Raw genomic sequence first — 14,856 nt, 5'->3', positions numbered from 1 at the left:
CTTTGCAGATATTTATAGAGAGCTTCTCCCAAGTGTGAAGGGTTGCCCAGTAGAAAGCACAAAGGTACCTGTTTGAATATATGACAAGTAGGTAATGGAAGTCAATGGCTGCTTGTACACGCCACAGGGGTTTACTTCAGTTTAATTCTCTCTAAATTTGACAAGTGGGTTTTTAAAAACACCACTTCAATTTGGGTGAAGTAAACCCCCGTGGCATATACACAAGGGTTGGGCCCGATCCTTACCTGCCTCTCTGGTGGTGGGGGAGTGGGGGGCAGGGTGAGCTGCCAGTGGGCCGAGTGATCCCTGAGCTGCAGGGGGAGAATGGTGCTTCCCTCCATCACAACTGTGGCACCCCCAGGCAGAACCGGCCCACAGGCACCTGGCCCGGGTGGTCCCGAGGAGCATAGCAGCTGCAGAGAGAAGCACCAGGCTCCCATTCAGCTCAGGCAGGCAGGCAGGCTCCAGGAAAGAAAAAAAACAAAAGATCAGGCTTGCCACTTTTTTTTTTCCTTCAGTATAGTCTGTCTGCACGGGCTGCCTGCATGGACTTCCTGCACAGCCCCAAGCTGCATGAGGCCTGGTACTTCCCTCCATGGCTACAAGGTAGCAAACTGAAACCCCTCGGACATATTTTATTTTGCTGCGTCCCAAAGTCATTTAACTCACAATATACCGTCGACGGTGTAAACAACTACACCATTAAAGTACTGCAAAAAGGGCATTTAAGCCACTTTGAAGGCAAATTTTGTGGGGTGTACAAAGGCCCAATATGAGCAGACTAAGTAAGAGTCAGCTAGTACCATAACTAAGTGTAGACGAAAGGGGCACCTACCCTGGGTGCTAAGTTAGGAGGGGCACAAGAATTTCCCCCCATCCCTATGGAGTTCAAGCCATGGCGGCAAGAGCATCCCCAGGACTTACCCATGCTGGGAACTACAAACTAGTAGACCCCACAGTGGCTGCTGCTGCTGCTTTAAGAGCAACAGCTGGGGCAGAAAAACACACAATCGAGGCAGCAGTAGTACAGCTGGGGACTGTTTCAGAATTCCTGGCATAAGTAAGACTGTTGTGTCCTTCTCCTCCCCACCTCCCCACTCTCAGAACCTGTGCATGCCCCCCAGTGCCATAGCAGGTGGGGGGAGGCAAGTGGGGTGACTGCCCAAGGCGCTGAAATGCAGGGGTACCAACAGACACTGACCATCTGGGAATCTACAGGATTCGCCCAGATGAACTGCAGAAAGGTTTGAGCTGATGATTATGCCTAGCTGCAGGATGGTGATGTTTTCACTGACCAAGAAAGGAGACTTGTTCCAATTCCAATGTTGGAAGAACTCACTTTTCATTTTTATGCTAAGGGACAAAAGTCCCTTGAACTTAGATGGTTCTTTAATTATTTTTTTTTAAATGCAAGACTTAAACTTGCCAACTGTTTCAGTGGAAAGCTATTAATTTTGTGCTCCTCATATAAAATTATAGCAGAAATAAAACAAAATGCTTACTAAACAAATCTGCCTAATTCATAAGGATGGCAGGGGTTGTCTTTTGAATGTAGTGTATATTTCAGGACATCAGTTATATGCTGTGCAAAGTGCTAAGCAATAATATCAGATATTCCTGAGGGACAAATGATCTCCAAATGTGTGTTACATAGACAACCGACCAAGAAGCTACTTCCATGCGGCAGTGCAAGAGCACTGCACTACATGGCATCTGCCTGCCTGTGTAAATATCCATGCTATCCAACATATGAGAGATTAAGATAGCACCTCATTCTCCCTGCCTGCCTCTCCTCATTTACGCCACAGTTGTACATGTGAAAAACTCAGGCCCAAACTCCGACAGTCAGATTTATCTAGAAAAATTTCTAAGTACATGGTTAATATTATCTGTGATGGCATCCTGACTAATTATGGTGTTCAGTTGGCATTGCTGAATGGGGCCTGAAATAAATCATGTTCTGGTTAATCTGCCTTGAGTAACCAGAGCTGCCTGGCTGGAAGGAGAATGATTTTGAAACAAAGTTGTAGTGCTTTATAACAAAGATTACAGTTAACCAGTCAGGAGCATTCCAGAGCTAGCAGCAGTCCACTTTCTGAAACACTTTGAGGAATGCGAGGGAGGAGGAGCAATACTTCAGCTTTTGAAACATTTAAGTTAAATATCTGCTAGTTCTCTTCATATTTTGCTTACTCTTCCCAACCTCCCTGTTCCCTTTAGTAATGCAGAAACTGTGGTGAAACTCACTTAGCTATCAGGTTGTTTTCTGGACAAATTTACTTTGTAAATTTAATATATACTAAGTCAGTTTCCCCACTTTCACTTATCTTTGAAGACACTGCTAGCAAAAACAAAAACAAAACAAAACAGATGTGCCAGTCTGGTTCAAAAGAAAAAGCTAAAATTTAGAAAGAAACAGAGTCACATTTCAGCCAGGCAGGAACTTTGAAACCTCCTTGGCTGGAGGGCTCCATCAGAAATTTTCCAGCCAGTGCTCCTTGTAAAGGAGGTAACTGTTGTCCTCTCAGACAAAGCTACTAACTAAGCTTCAGTCTATATAAGAACTATACAAATCAATCTTCATTTTTATCAATTTTTGTTTAAAGTGATTGCAACTGGTATTATGAGCCATGGCACATAGTAGCAGCAATCCTACTTTAGCTCTGAGAAAAAGTCTGAAAGCAAACCTGTTGTCAGGAGAAAGAAGAAAATCTCTTCCTTGGAGAAACCATCTCTTTCACATCCCTGGAGTTTGGAGAGGCCTGTGAATCAATTGCTATTTGTGCTTCGAATGAGGTTGGCAAAAATTTAAACAATATTAGTGCAATTCTATTATTAAAGACTACCAAATTGCTAACTGACATTTTCTTTTAATAATTTTTGAGTGAAAATAGATTTCACAAAAATGTTTTCTTTTTTACTAATTCCTATACAGTTGAAAGTTTCTTATTTAATTTGATTTGAATTAGCACAAGAAGTTGAGTAGGCAACATCCTGCCTTCCTTTCAAAGCCTCCTTTTTCACTGTTTTTAACTTGGATGAAGTCTGGGGAGGATACCATTGCTACAACCACTAATTTCACAGTTGTTAAGGTCAGAAGGGACCTCAATAGATCACCAAGTCCAACCCTCTGCCCTGGGCAAGAAAAAGCACTGGGGTCATACGACCATAGCAGGTGCTTTTCCATTCTCCTCTTAAAGACCCCCAAGGTAGGGGTGAGCACCACCTCCCTTGGAAGCCCATTCCAGATTCTGGCAACCCTTACCATAAAGCAGTGCTTCCTTATGTCCAACCTAAATCTGCTCTGTCAGTTTGTGGCCATTGTTCCGGGTTATTCCAAGGGATAGTTAGTCATCTTGCCTAGGGACAGACATTACACATAAACCAGTTTAAGTGATCAGAAACTGGTTTAAATTTGTAACAGAACAGATGTTCTGTGCACATAAACCAGTTTGAGAATGGCTGAAACCTGTTTGAGATAAACCTGGTTGAATGAAGTATCAGACTTAACTGATTTGGCTCAAACCAGTTTATGCAATGTCTGTCCCAGACCCCTTGCTGGTACAATATAAATCAGACACCCCCAGCATCCCAGCATGCTCTCTGGGCTGGGCGGGGCTCTCTGCTCCACAGCAGGGCTGGCCCCCCCCTCTGCTCTCCAGCTGAAGCTCCAGAGACTCCCCTTACCACTCCCTGCTAAGGAGGATTTCCCCTCTGCCTTGCTGAGGAGGTGTCTGTGTATTAGCTTACAGACCACATTCTGGTGCTGAATCAACAGGCAAAATCAACAGGCAGAATCACCAGGTAGCTGGCAATGTCTCTCTGTTGTTTTCTTAATTGGGTGATAAACACTGTTATCAATTCCCTGCTGGGCTAGTCAGAGCTCCTACTGGAGCCTGACCATGCCCCCCTCAGCTCAGCTTCATGCTGTGGAAGAAAGAGAGGGCTGCTCTAGGACACACACATACACACCTTCTAGCCTGAGCCACTGCAGGCATGTGCTTTCATTTCTAGGATGTCTCTTCAGTTCCAAAACCGATTTAGCCTAGCCAGGTTAGAGTAACCTGCAAAGATTGAATCAACTCAAGCTCAAGCTTTTTGAACGTCTGTCCCTAGCCTTTTTGTCAGCAGATTCACCTCAGCCTGCCTCCCCAGTTCTGTGAACTGAAATGGAATTATTTCACTTCTCTTTTAAGCTACTTAACCCCACAGATTCTTGGGGAAGTATTTGAATATAAAGAAAGGAAAAAAAACCTGTTTTAAGATATTTAAATTCTGTGAATATCCTATATATTCCTATGTTTAAATCAGTGAATATTTAAAGCCTTTCAGAATTTTTGTATTTCTAGTATCTTCTTTTAATCACAACAGTCACCCAATCAGGGTAGTGGTTGCTCCAGTCTGGTCCCCCAATTAAGGAGGCACTGTATGAAAAAAAAACTATTCTGATTTAAACAAATCAAGCCTTTATGTAAAATACCAACCTAAAATATATGGTATGGGCCGTAAAGAAATTTAAATGTAAACTCCTAACCCCACAATGTGGAATGTCAATAATAACTGCCCTGATTTTCAAAAGCACAGAGTGTTCAGTCATACTCACTAAAATACATGGATTCATCTCAGTGCCCAGCCTTTCTGTAAGGCAGTGGTTCAGTTAGGCCCACTGACCTAACTTCAGGCACCTATACAGGCAGTATATTTTTAAAAGATAATTCTTCAAAGACTTCCTAAAATTAAGTTTTGGGGTAACCTTGTATTTTAAGTTCTGGAAACCGCAGTAGTGGCTCAGTAACTAAGGTATGCAATACTCTAGTAATAATTCTTTATTGTGAAACAGAGTTGAAGAAGACCTTGCATGAATGGGGACAATATAACTCATAAAGACCCCTTTTCTTTGGTAAATTATGTACAGTGTTGCATATACTCCAGTTCCTGTGGCATACTTCCTACCATCTGTTTTCCATTTTTCTTTAATTTCCATTCATGGCCTTTGGCCTATTCCCTGTATGCAGAAGAAAACAGTAATTAAAGCTGACATTATCTCTGTGCTTTGTCCAGAATACATAAACCAAGGATTTTTTGTATGTCCTTAAACTCTAGCTCATACCTTTTACCACAGGACCAACTCTATTATTCCCATGTGATTATCTGAAGAAAACTACAACTAAGGATATGTTAGCCACCCAACTTCAGTAATGCAGACATGTATGAATACTGGAATACACATAATTTTCTACAAACAATAAGGATGTTCGATAAATATGTCTTATTTTAGGTCACAGAAGCATGTTTAACAACATAATACAAAGTGATGCTTTCATTAAGATTATGTCAGTTTACTTTCTCACATGATGCAAAAGAACCTGAATTGGTGAAGTTCAATGCACATCATAATGCATTGCAAATTAATAGTAAGTCTTATTTTATCTAAATACCTACAGATGGTCAACTTGTTTGTTGTGCTCACAGGTATAAATATTGTCTATTACCACCAGTAGCCACATTGGACTGAACTATATGGAAAGTGTGATCATGTATACTGAATAAGTTAGAACCTGCATCCACTGAAGGGTTTTAAATTATAATGACCACATTTTATAAGAGGTCTACTTTATAAGTAAGCCTACGTAAGCCAATCCAATAATAGATAACTCCTTTACACACAAACTATTTAAACCATATGAAGGAAATAGTGGGCTGAATTGTGAGTTGGATACAGAACTCACAATGCAGGAGACAGCCAAGACACACTGCCTTCCACTAGCTCAACTGTACCAGTTCCAATACTTATAGGGACGTCCATATCCAGAGAAGGGAGTCTTCAAAACATACGTGGTCTGATTCACTAGGTATAGCTTGCAACATACTGCAAGTCACTCATATTTTGTGCTGGAAGGGCTGGGCTAGGGCATACACAATGCAACAGAGTTGTTATTAGGAACTGAAGATCTGCATTATCTCATTGTTACATTGCATTAATGCTCCCTTAACAATGGGTTTGCCTTTAGCATATGTAGCACCCACATACACTTGGATTGTGTATGGTAAAGTGTGTGCTTTTGGTTGGGGTGTGTGTGTGTGTGTGTGTGTGTGTGTGTGTGTGTATGTTCATGTGGGCAAGATAGCCCCTGTTGTTCTGGACATGTGCTCTCCACATGGAAAGCTAGGGCCTGTATCTGGGCAAAATATTTAAAATCCTCTGGCCTGAGGCCAGAGGAAGCAGAAGATTTTCTAGGCAGATTATGTGAGAGAGGCTGGAGTGTGGCACTCCCTAATTGGACAAGGCTTGGATGATGTCACACCAGGTATATAAGAACAACTCAACTGAGGTTTTTCTCTTTCTCCTGAATTGGGATCCAGAAAAACTGTTCCCCATGATAGGTCTTCCCCTGTCTTCATTGGAGAAAGCTATTTAAAGGAGAAGCCTCAGATACAGAAAGAGAAAATCTGTCTTTGAGTTTAAGACCCCTATTTCCTCCCTTTTTCCCCATTTTTTGAGTGGGATAGTACCATGGGGATGTTAAACCCTGGAGCAAACTGATCAGGAATGGAGTTCTAGCAGTGTTGGTGGTGGTTTTGGCCACATAGGCCTTAAGTGGGCTAATACCATGGGGGTATAAATCCCTGGAGCAGACTGACCAGGAATAGGGTCCTGGCACTTACTGGCCAAATAGTCCTAACCCCCTCTGTTTCGTAATTGTAGTTTCTTAGCATAGTGGTACAACTGAGACTAGATGTCCAGGCTACAGCCATAGGCCTGGGCCCTTTTTGCTGTTTCACAGCTATTGTGTTTCAGCCTGGCTGTGTGGCTGAACCCCAGCCATATGTTTGGCTGGCATATCTGAGCTGAGTTGAGACCTGGCACTTCTTGTTATTGATCCAGGCCTCAGTGAGTGCAGTATGGGCCTGGCTAACTTTTGCTGCCCAGTTCAGGCCCAGCGAGATAGGCCTGGGCCTCCTTTTTTCCCTTTTGTAGTTTGTCGCAACCAAGTGATTTGGTTGGAGGCTAGTTGTAGTTCAGGCCCAAGCCAAGATAGACCTGACCTTTCCTCTGAGCTCTTTTGCAGCTTTCTGCCCAGCAGAGCTGGGGTTGGTACTAGGAATTTTGGGGTGCGGTGTGCTGATGAAAGCCACAGTTAACCCCTCAAAACCACCATGTCAAAGTGAAGGTCAGCGCTCTACCACTTCTCCAGGAGCAACACTCCTAGGAAATTACCTGCTTGGTGGAAGGGAAGCGGAAAGGGATCTTGGAGTTCTAGTGGACTCCAAGATGAACATGAGTCGTCAGTGTGACGAAGCCATCAGAAAAGCTAATGGCACTTTATTGTGCATCAGCAGATGCATGACGAACAGATCCAAGGAGGTGATACTCCCCCTCTATCGGGCGCTGGTCAGACCGCAGTTGGAATACTGCGTGCAATTTTGGGCGCCACACTTCGAGAGATGTGGATAACCTGGAGAGGGTCCAGAGAAGGGCCACTCGTATGGTTAAGGGCTTGCAGGCCAAGCCCTATGAGGTGAGACTAGAGAAACTGGACCTTTTCAGCCTCTGCAAGAGAAGGTTGAGAGGCGACCTTGTGGCTGCCTATAAGTTCATCACAGGGGCACAGAAGGGAATTGGTGAGGTTTTATTCACCAAGGCGCTCCTGGGGGTTACAAGAAATAATGGCCACAAGCTAGCAGAGAGCAGATTTAGACTGGACATTAGGAAGAACTTCTTCACAGTTCGAGTGGCCAAGGTCTGGAACGGGCTCCCAAGGGAGGTGGTGCTCTCCCCTACCCTGGGGGTCTTCAAGAGGAGGTTAGATAGGCATCTAGCTGGGGTCATCTGAACCCAGCACTCTTTCCTGCCTATGCAGGGGGTCGGACTCGATGATCTATTGAGGTCCCTTCCGACCCTAGAATCTATGAACCTTTGAACACAGCCCCTTGCAATGAAGAAGGACCCACATTCTCAAGCAGCTCCCCACAGTGCAATGAACCCAAAGAACGGCTCATAGGACTCTGTGGTGTGGGCCCCCCTCTCCTGCCCACTGCTGAAGGACAGGTATAGGGGTGAAGGCCCCCAGAATTACCCTTGGGAGAGCCCCAAGTCCCAGGCTGTCTGGGCATGGGTGAAGCTTCCCCAGGAGGGTGCCACCTATAGACTTTCCTTTGTAGTTAATTGTGTTTTTAAGTTATATGTAATGTTTTCCTTTGTTTTTTGTTTTTATTCTCTGTAATAAATTTGGGGGCTTGTGTCTATACTGTTTGTATATACAGGATGCCCCAGCAAATTTAGTGTTCCCAGATTTCTGGGTGGGGGCTTGAGCCACTGGTATAATTTATGGGATACCCTGAAATGTGAACCCACCCCTTCTTGCTGCTAACCAGTGCCTGACAGAACGGTTACATATAAATACAATACTGTAGGAACCTCACCACCTCCCTTCCCCCACCCCACCCCGAACAACCAGAGAGTTTATTTTTTATTAGCTTTACATTAAGTCATATTTCATGACAATGCTGTCATAAAATACAGTCTTTCTTGTGATACTGGAGTTCTGAAATATGAGTGTTCTATGTTATCTGGCTCTGTCTTTTGAGTCATATTGGTTCAAATACGATTAAATTAATGTACGTATGATTGTAATTGTAGAATTTCCCTTTCCCAAGAGCTGTCTTTTCTGCTACACAAAATACTAGAACTCTCTTTCTCCCTTTCTCTCACTCTTCTCTTCATTTATAGTTTTATTCTTCACAAAATATCTATGTTGCACAAGTAATATATTTGTGTATACACATACACACACTATACAAGAGGTAGTACATGGATAGGCAGTAAACAGATGTCAAATAGCTGCCATTTTTCTGAAAGTTCTTGGAGATTAATTTCATATGGGACTTATTAAATAATGTAGATAGAAGCCCATATGCCTGTTCCTTGTTTCTGAAATAGGTATCCGAAAATAACCTGTATTCTAATTCAACGGTTGCAATTTACCCAGAAAATATGGGAAAAGATATCGAGCACCAAAGCAATTATACGAAAATTGCATTCATGCACCATTTAGCACCACTGGCACAGAAAAATGAACCAGCATGGGGGGCAGGAAGAGAGTAGAAGGGAAAGAGAGAAAGAAGGAAAGAAAAGAAAGAGAGAAAGAAATGAAAGAATGAACAAAAGAAAGAATGAAACAAACTTGATTGAAAAGCAATAATACCATGCCATAGGTAATCCCTTTCCTAACTCTGATGGTTTTAGTGGAGTTACTTCACATGTATAATTTGTATGCTTTCTTTTATGCTGTGAACTCTTCATCATGATACCTATTGGTAATATAAGTCTTTCATCCCTGTAAGTACAAACAAAAATGTCATGAAGAAATAGTTTACATTGAAAGTATATATCAATATAATACATAAAAAGCACAGAAAATCCAGAAAAGAGAATAATTCTTCAAAAGGAAAGTAAATAAAAGAAATCCCTGCATGTGAGTGCATTGGTGTATACATAGGCAGACAAGGTTCCTTGGGTGAATTTGATATCTTTTATTAGACCAACCCAAATAGTTGGAGAATAGTTATTAAGCAAGCTTTTGGGTTCAAAAACCCTTCATCAGGCTAAGGAAGTTTCAGCAGTTGATGTGTGCTCTTCCTGGATGGAATACATAAAAGTTCTAAAACATTTAAGTCTGGGAACAGCTAAGGGGCTTAGAAACTGCATTGATGCCCTATGCTTCATTTTCACATTTATCACTCTTCACCTTCTCTAAGCATCCCCATGGAGGCACAAACACAGTGCTGCTATGGGAACTCGCATATTTTATCCCCAGGCACTTGCACACGTGATGAAAATTGGCCATTTTGCGGTTTAATTGCATCATGCTATACACGTGTGGGGTTTTTTACAGTTTAAATAAGTTTGCTACATTGCAAACTAAACCACATCCGCATGTAATTTAGCTTGCAGTGTAGCTGTTTGTAATGTTGCAGCCTTTGACAGCTTGCCCCTGCCCACTGCAGGAGAGGTGGGCTGCAGGCAGAAGTGGCAAGGGGCCCGATCCATTTTTTTTCCCGCAGAGCCTGCCCACATCTCACACAGCCCAAGGGGCAAGCTGCCGATGGGCCATCTGGCCCCTTAGCTGCAGGGGGCCCCTGTCCTTCCTCCTGTAGCAGTGGCACCCCCTGGGGCCACCCAGACAGGCTGCCCCAGCTCGAGCTCAGGGAATGGTTGGATCAGGCTGGGTGCTGCCTTGGAGCTGGGGCAGCACTCACCCACTAGCCGCCCACCTGGATGCCAGCTGAGGTATGCCACTACCATGGAAGGAAGATCCACTGGCAGCTTACCCCCCAGCTGTGGGAGAGGCAGGCAGTCTCCACGGGGGGTGGGAAAAAGTACCAGGCCCCTCTCTGATTTTTTTTCCCCCACTCCGTGGAGCCTGCCTGAACGAGCTGCCCCAGGGCTGTGCAGACCCTGAGCTACAAGAGGGCCTGGGTCCTTCCCTCTGTGGCAGTGCAGCCCCCGGGGCCACCTGAGTAGAGTGCTAGCTATATGGGTATTGCCCCAGGTCACAGGCAGCACCCGCTGGATCCCACACTTCCCCAACTCTGTGCACTGGAAGCCCACCAGGCACTGCTTCCCACACAGGCTCAGGGAAGAGTTGAATCCAGTGGGTGCTGCCTGCCTCTCCGCCTGCTTCTCCTGTGGCTGAGGAACAAGTTGCCTGTGGGCCCTAGACCTTCCCTCCACGGTGGCAGTGCCCCCCAGGTGTCACCACCTGCCTCTGCGTCCCCCCCCCCCCCCCCCCCGTTGCAGGAAACATAGCCGGGCTCCATGAAAAAAAAAGATTGGACCCCTCACGATAACAGTGACAGAAGCCCCTCAATTGAAACAGTGGGTTTTAATCATCTCAAAAACCCACCATTTCAATTTAGGGGACTAAACCCCTGTCACTTGTACAAGTGGCCGAATATGCTTCTACAGCCATGCGTAGGGAAAGTCATTTTTAGAAAAAATACACATCCTAGTGAAATACGTGGTAGGAGCAGTAAGAAACCTACTGAAAACAAACACTTGGAATACAGGGATAATGCAACTTCTAGCCATCACAAGTCTTCTGCCCTTCCACATGCTAGTTACTCCTGCAGCTGGCATGCACAAGAAGAAAGAAGACAGAAAGTAGGGTAAAACTGAACCTGCAATGAATATAAACCCAATAGCAGATTACTTTTCCCCCTGCTAATGCCTGTGCATTTTACCCCAGTCCAGCCTCTTAACACTAGATATTTGGGGACAACTTGAAGCCACATTGTCCCCCACTAGTCAGGAGAAACCTGGTCACAGAGCCTACAATTACTTTCTCTTACCTACCCCACAGACTTAGGAGACAATCAAGATTTAGTAGAGGTTTGCCCACATGAAGAACCAAGAGAGATCCAACTCCTTGACCAGTCACCCAGACCCTCAGTGGGGTGAACCTACTCCCTGTTCAAAAAACCATCCTTCAGCCAGAGACTGAAAGATTTAGTTGCCACCACTGCTGTTACCACAGGGCAGCTCATCTGGCACTACAGTTTAAATTATGAACAGTCAGCAGGGAAGCCATATACAAGAGCCTCAATGAACTTGGATGAAACAGTGGGCAGTGGATGAAAGGGAGCATGAAAGGCTGAGAGATGGAAGCTCTGGAAGGTAAAGGCAATAAAGAGTGAGAGAAAGGGATGAGTGATGAAGGGTTTTTTTATGTCTGGGTGTATTTTATTCAAGGAATATTGAGTGTATATTTGTATTATTAAGTAAAGTACAATACAACCTGTGAACATTTGGGTAGCTGGCCCAGGTATAAAAAAATACTAAGTTTTAACCTCACATCTCGCATCTTATTAAACCATATGCTCATAGACATACACCTTCATAAATCCTTGGACTGAATGCTTGCTTGTCTGGAACATAGACATTTGTCATTAAAAAACTCATTCGTGAGCTTTGTGGCCAAGCTTTTTTCTACAGGTATCTGACACAGAGGATGTAGTACACGCCTCCACACAAACCCATCGCTATCCCAAAGAAAACAATCAGATTGCAAATTCAGTCTTACTTTTATAAAAATAAAACTGGACCGGGATTGGCAAAAAATTCAAGCTAATATCTTCATTACCCAAAGTCCCTCACAGAGGTGTAACTTAAATTTTGGTACCCTGGGCACTGCAGGAGAGTTGGGGGCACTGCGGGAAAGATGGGAATAGGAGCAAGTGCTTAGTTCCTCCAGCAGGAGCTGCTGCACTTGCGGTAGTGGCACATGCTTCTGCTGCCTCAGCACAAGCTTCCTGAACATGGGCTGCTGCACCAGCAGTACTGGCAACACGGGCTCCCTGGAGGCTGCCATTCTGGCACCCACTTTGAATTGGCACCTGGAGCTGGTGCCCTGCCCTTAGCCCACCCCCAAGTTATGCTACTAATCACTTGCACCAAAATGAAATCTCCCGTTACAGTATTTTTAAGTTACAGCCTCAAGTGATGGCTCTGTTTAAGTAAATTGTCTATATCACTTGAAAAACCAAGCTTTTCTTCCCTTGTGTAAGCAAAACAAGACAAAGCTCAGCATTCATCAGGTAGGATCTTGTCTTTCAAAATGTCAAGGACAAGAAAGAATTTTCTGATGCCTCTTAGCTCATGAATGCCATGGGCCAAGCAGTATCTAACTTCCCTCTTCCCAGAAGTCCATTTCAGATTTCCAATTATCCAGCCTTTTATCTCTTCACTCTTCCTTCCTTTCTTACTATCTTTCCACGGATCTCTAATGTAGTCCGCGTATACATGGGTTTGTACTTCCCTCTCCAATTGAGGGAATTATTGGCAGGGCAGTGTGCTGTGGAGGGACACAACAGCCCAGCGGCCGCCTCTGTCCCCCATAGAGTCAGGTCCAGTCAATCAATTACTTAACTATATACAGATTTATTATTATAAGAAAACCATTAACGGGTAAGGACATATATATCTATATCTATATGTACAAATTTACAAAACAATAAAACCTATTTTTGTTTATACACACACACACACACACACACACACACACACACACACACACTCACTCACTCACATATACACACGCCCAGTTATCACTTGAAATACAGTTGAACAAGAGAATAAACCAGACCAAAGGATATTGATTGGGCAACCTTATAACTCTATTCATATACAAACTATTAGTTCAAATTATTCACATAAACTGTAAGGCACAGTCCACAAATATGATGAGCAGTCCTTAAACTACCTGGGTGCCCTCCAGGGCAGAGGCCCCGCTCCCAAGGTACCACTACAGGAAAGGAGATGGGGGGAAAGAAAAAGGAGAGGAAGACCCCAAAGACTCCTAAGCTCCCCCGCTATCACCCAGGCGCAGCCCACGTGGTGCCTCTTCACAACCCTCAGGGGGTCCCTCCCCTGTGGGGACTCTCTCTCCAGGGTAACTTACTACTCCACAGTCCTGGGGGGTTGCTTCTTGTTTCTCCAGGTTAAGTTTGGTTCCCCATCGGGTTTTCCTGCCACCTGACTCTGCTGCCGCCGTCCTTGCTTAGGGCCACACGCACCGCTGTGTGTAGTGGGTGCTTTGCCTTGTGCTAGGGATTGGAGGCCTGGACAGCCTTATGCAGCACTGGGGCTCAGTCTGTTCCTGGACCCTCTGGGCAGCTTCATCTGCACTGAGCTGCTGGCCCGTCAGCACCTGTAGGCCCAAGCCACCTCCCACAGCTCCCAAGGTCTGGATGCCGTGCTGCGCACCGAGAGCCTAACCACTGGAGCCGTGCCACACTCCCTGCTGATAGAAGTCTTCAGGGGCTCTTCCTGGGCTACTGCTTCACCCTGCTGTGTAGCTCTCCTCCGCTCTTCTAACCCCAGCTCTTCTCTCTTCTCTGTCCCGATGCATCTGCCCCTTGTGCTGGGCACGCAGCTCCTTTTATACACTCCAGGTCTCCGCCCCTGAAGTCTTCTGGACCTGACAGTTTGCAGTCTTCAATCAGGTCCTGGGGAGCTCTTCTCCCCCTCCCCTCAGGAAAGGGGTGTGATGTTATTTCTCTTGCTGCCTCCTGATTGGTGGATGGGCTGCACCAATCAAAACAGCAGGATCTCAAGCCTGGGATTCAACCCAAGCTCTGAAGGCTAAGCCTGCTACACTAATATTATTCTACTTTTATCTTTCACTCTTTTTTAAATTACCTAAAAAACACCAAAATTGCAAAAAACAATTATAGTCCATTCCACCAAAGTAACAAAATCCTATTGCTATAGACTAAATGGATGATTGACTCATAAAAAAAATATTGCTGGAAGAGATCTCTGGAGGTCCTCTAGTCTGCCACTATTTAAAACAGGATCATCACTACTTAAACTATCCTTAATAAGTTTTCTAGCTATTCATGAAGTTATGGGAGATTGGCAAGATACCAGGGGACTGGAAAGGGGCCAACAAAGTGCCCCCCTCTTTAAAAAACAAAACAAAAAACTCAAGAAACCACAGACCATTTAGCCTCTCCTCAATACCTGGGAAGCTAATAGAGCATATCCTAAGAAACTCCATTTACAGGCATGTGAATAAGAAAAGGCTAATCTCAAGAAGCCAGCATGGATTTACTAGCAAATCATGTCAAACAAACTTGATCTCCTTTTTTAACCAAAATAACTATTTGGATGGATGAAGGGAATACTGTGGAAACAGTGTATCTGGACTTCAGCAAGGCTTTTGACAAGGTCCCACGTGACCTTCTCATAAACAAATTGGAGAAATGTGGGCTAGAAAAAACTACTACAAGGTGGATATGCAACTTACTCAATAACTGCAACCAAAAGATAATTATAATGGCTCCACATCAGAA

At 44.4% G+C, this 14,856-nt stretch overlaps 1 long non-coding RNA gene across 1 annotated transcript in view; it reads right to left on the bottom strand.

The window, feature by feature from the left end:
• LOC132248585 (uncharacterized) overlaps positions 1–13,963 on the bottom strand; it is a 77,963-nt gene extending 64,000 nt beyond the window's left edge. The window contains exon 1 of the long non-coding RNA XR_009459839.1: positions 13,461–13,963. This is a non-coding gene — a long non-coding RNA (uncharacterized LOC132248585). The remainder of the gene's footprint in view (positions 1–13,460) is intronic.
• Positions 13,964–14,856: the final 893 nt, after the last annotated feature.

This window comes from Alligator mississippiensis, chromosome 2 (assembly GCF_030867095.1).
Source record: "Alligator mississippiensis isolate rAllMis1 chromosome 2, rAllMis1, whole genome shotgun sequence".
In the NCBI taxonomy this organism is placed as follows: domain Eukaryota; kingdom Metazoa; phylum Chordata; order Crocodylia; family Alligatoridae; genus Alligator; species Alligator mississippiensis.
The sequence above is the reverse complement of the archived record's forward strand: the minus strand, read 5'-3'. Positions and strand labels throughout refer to the sequence as shown.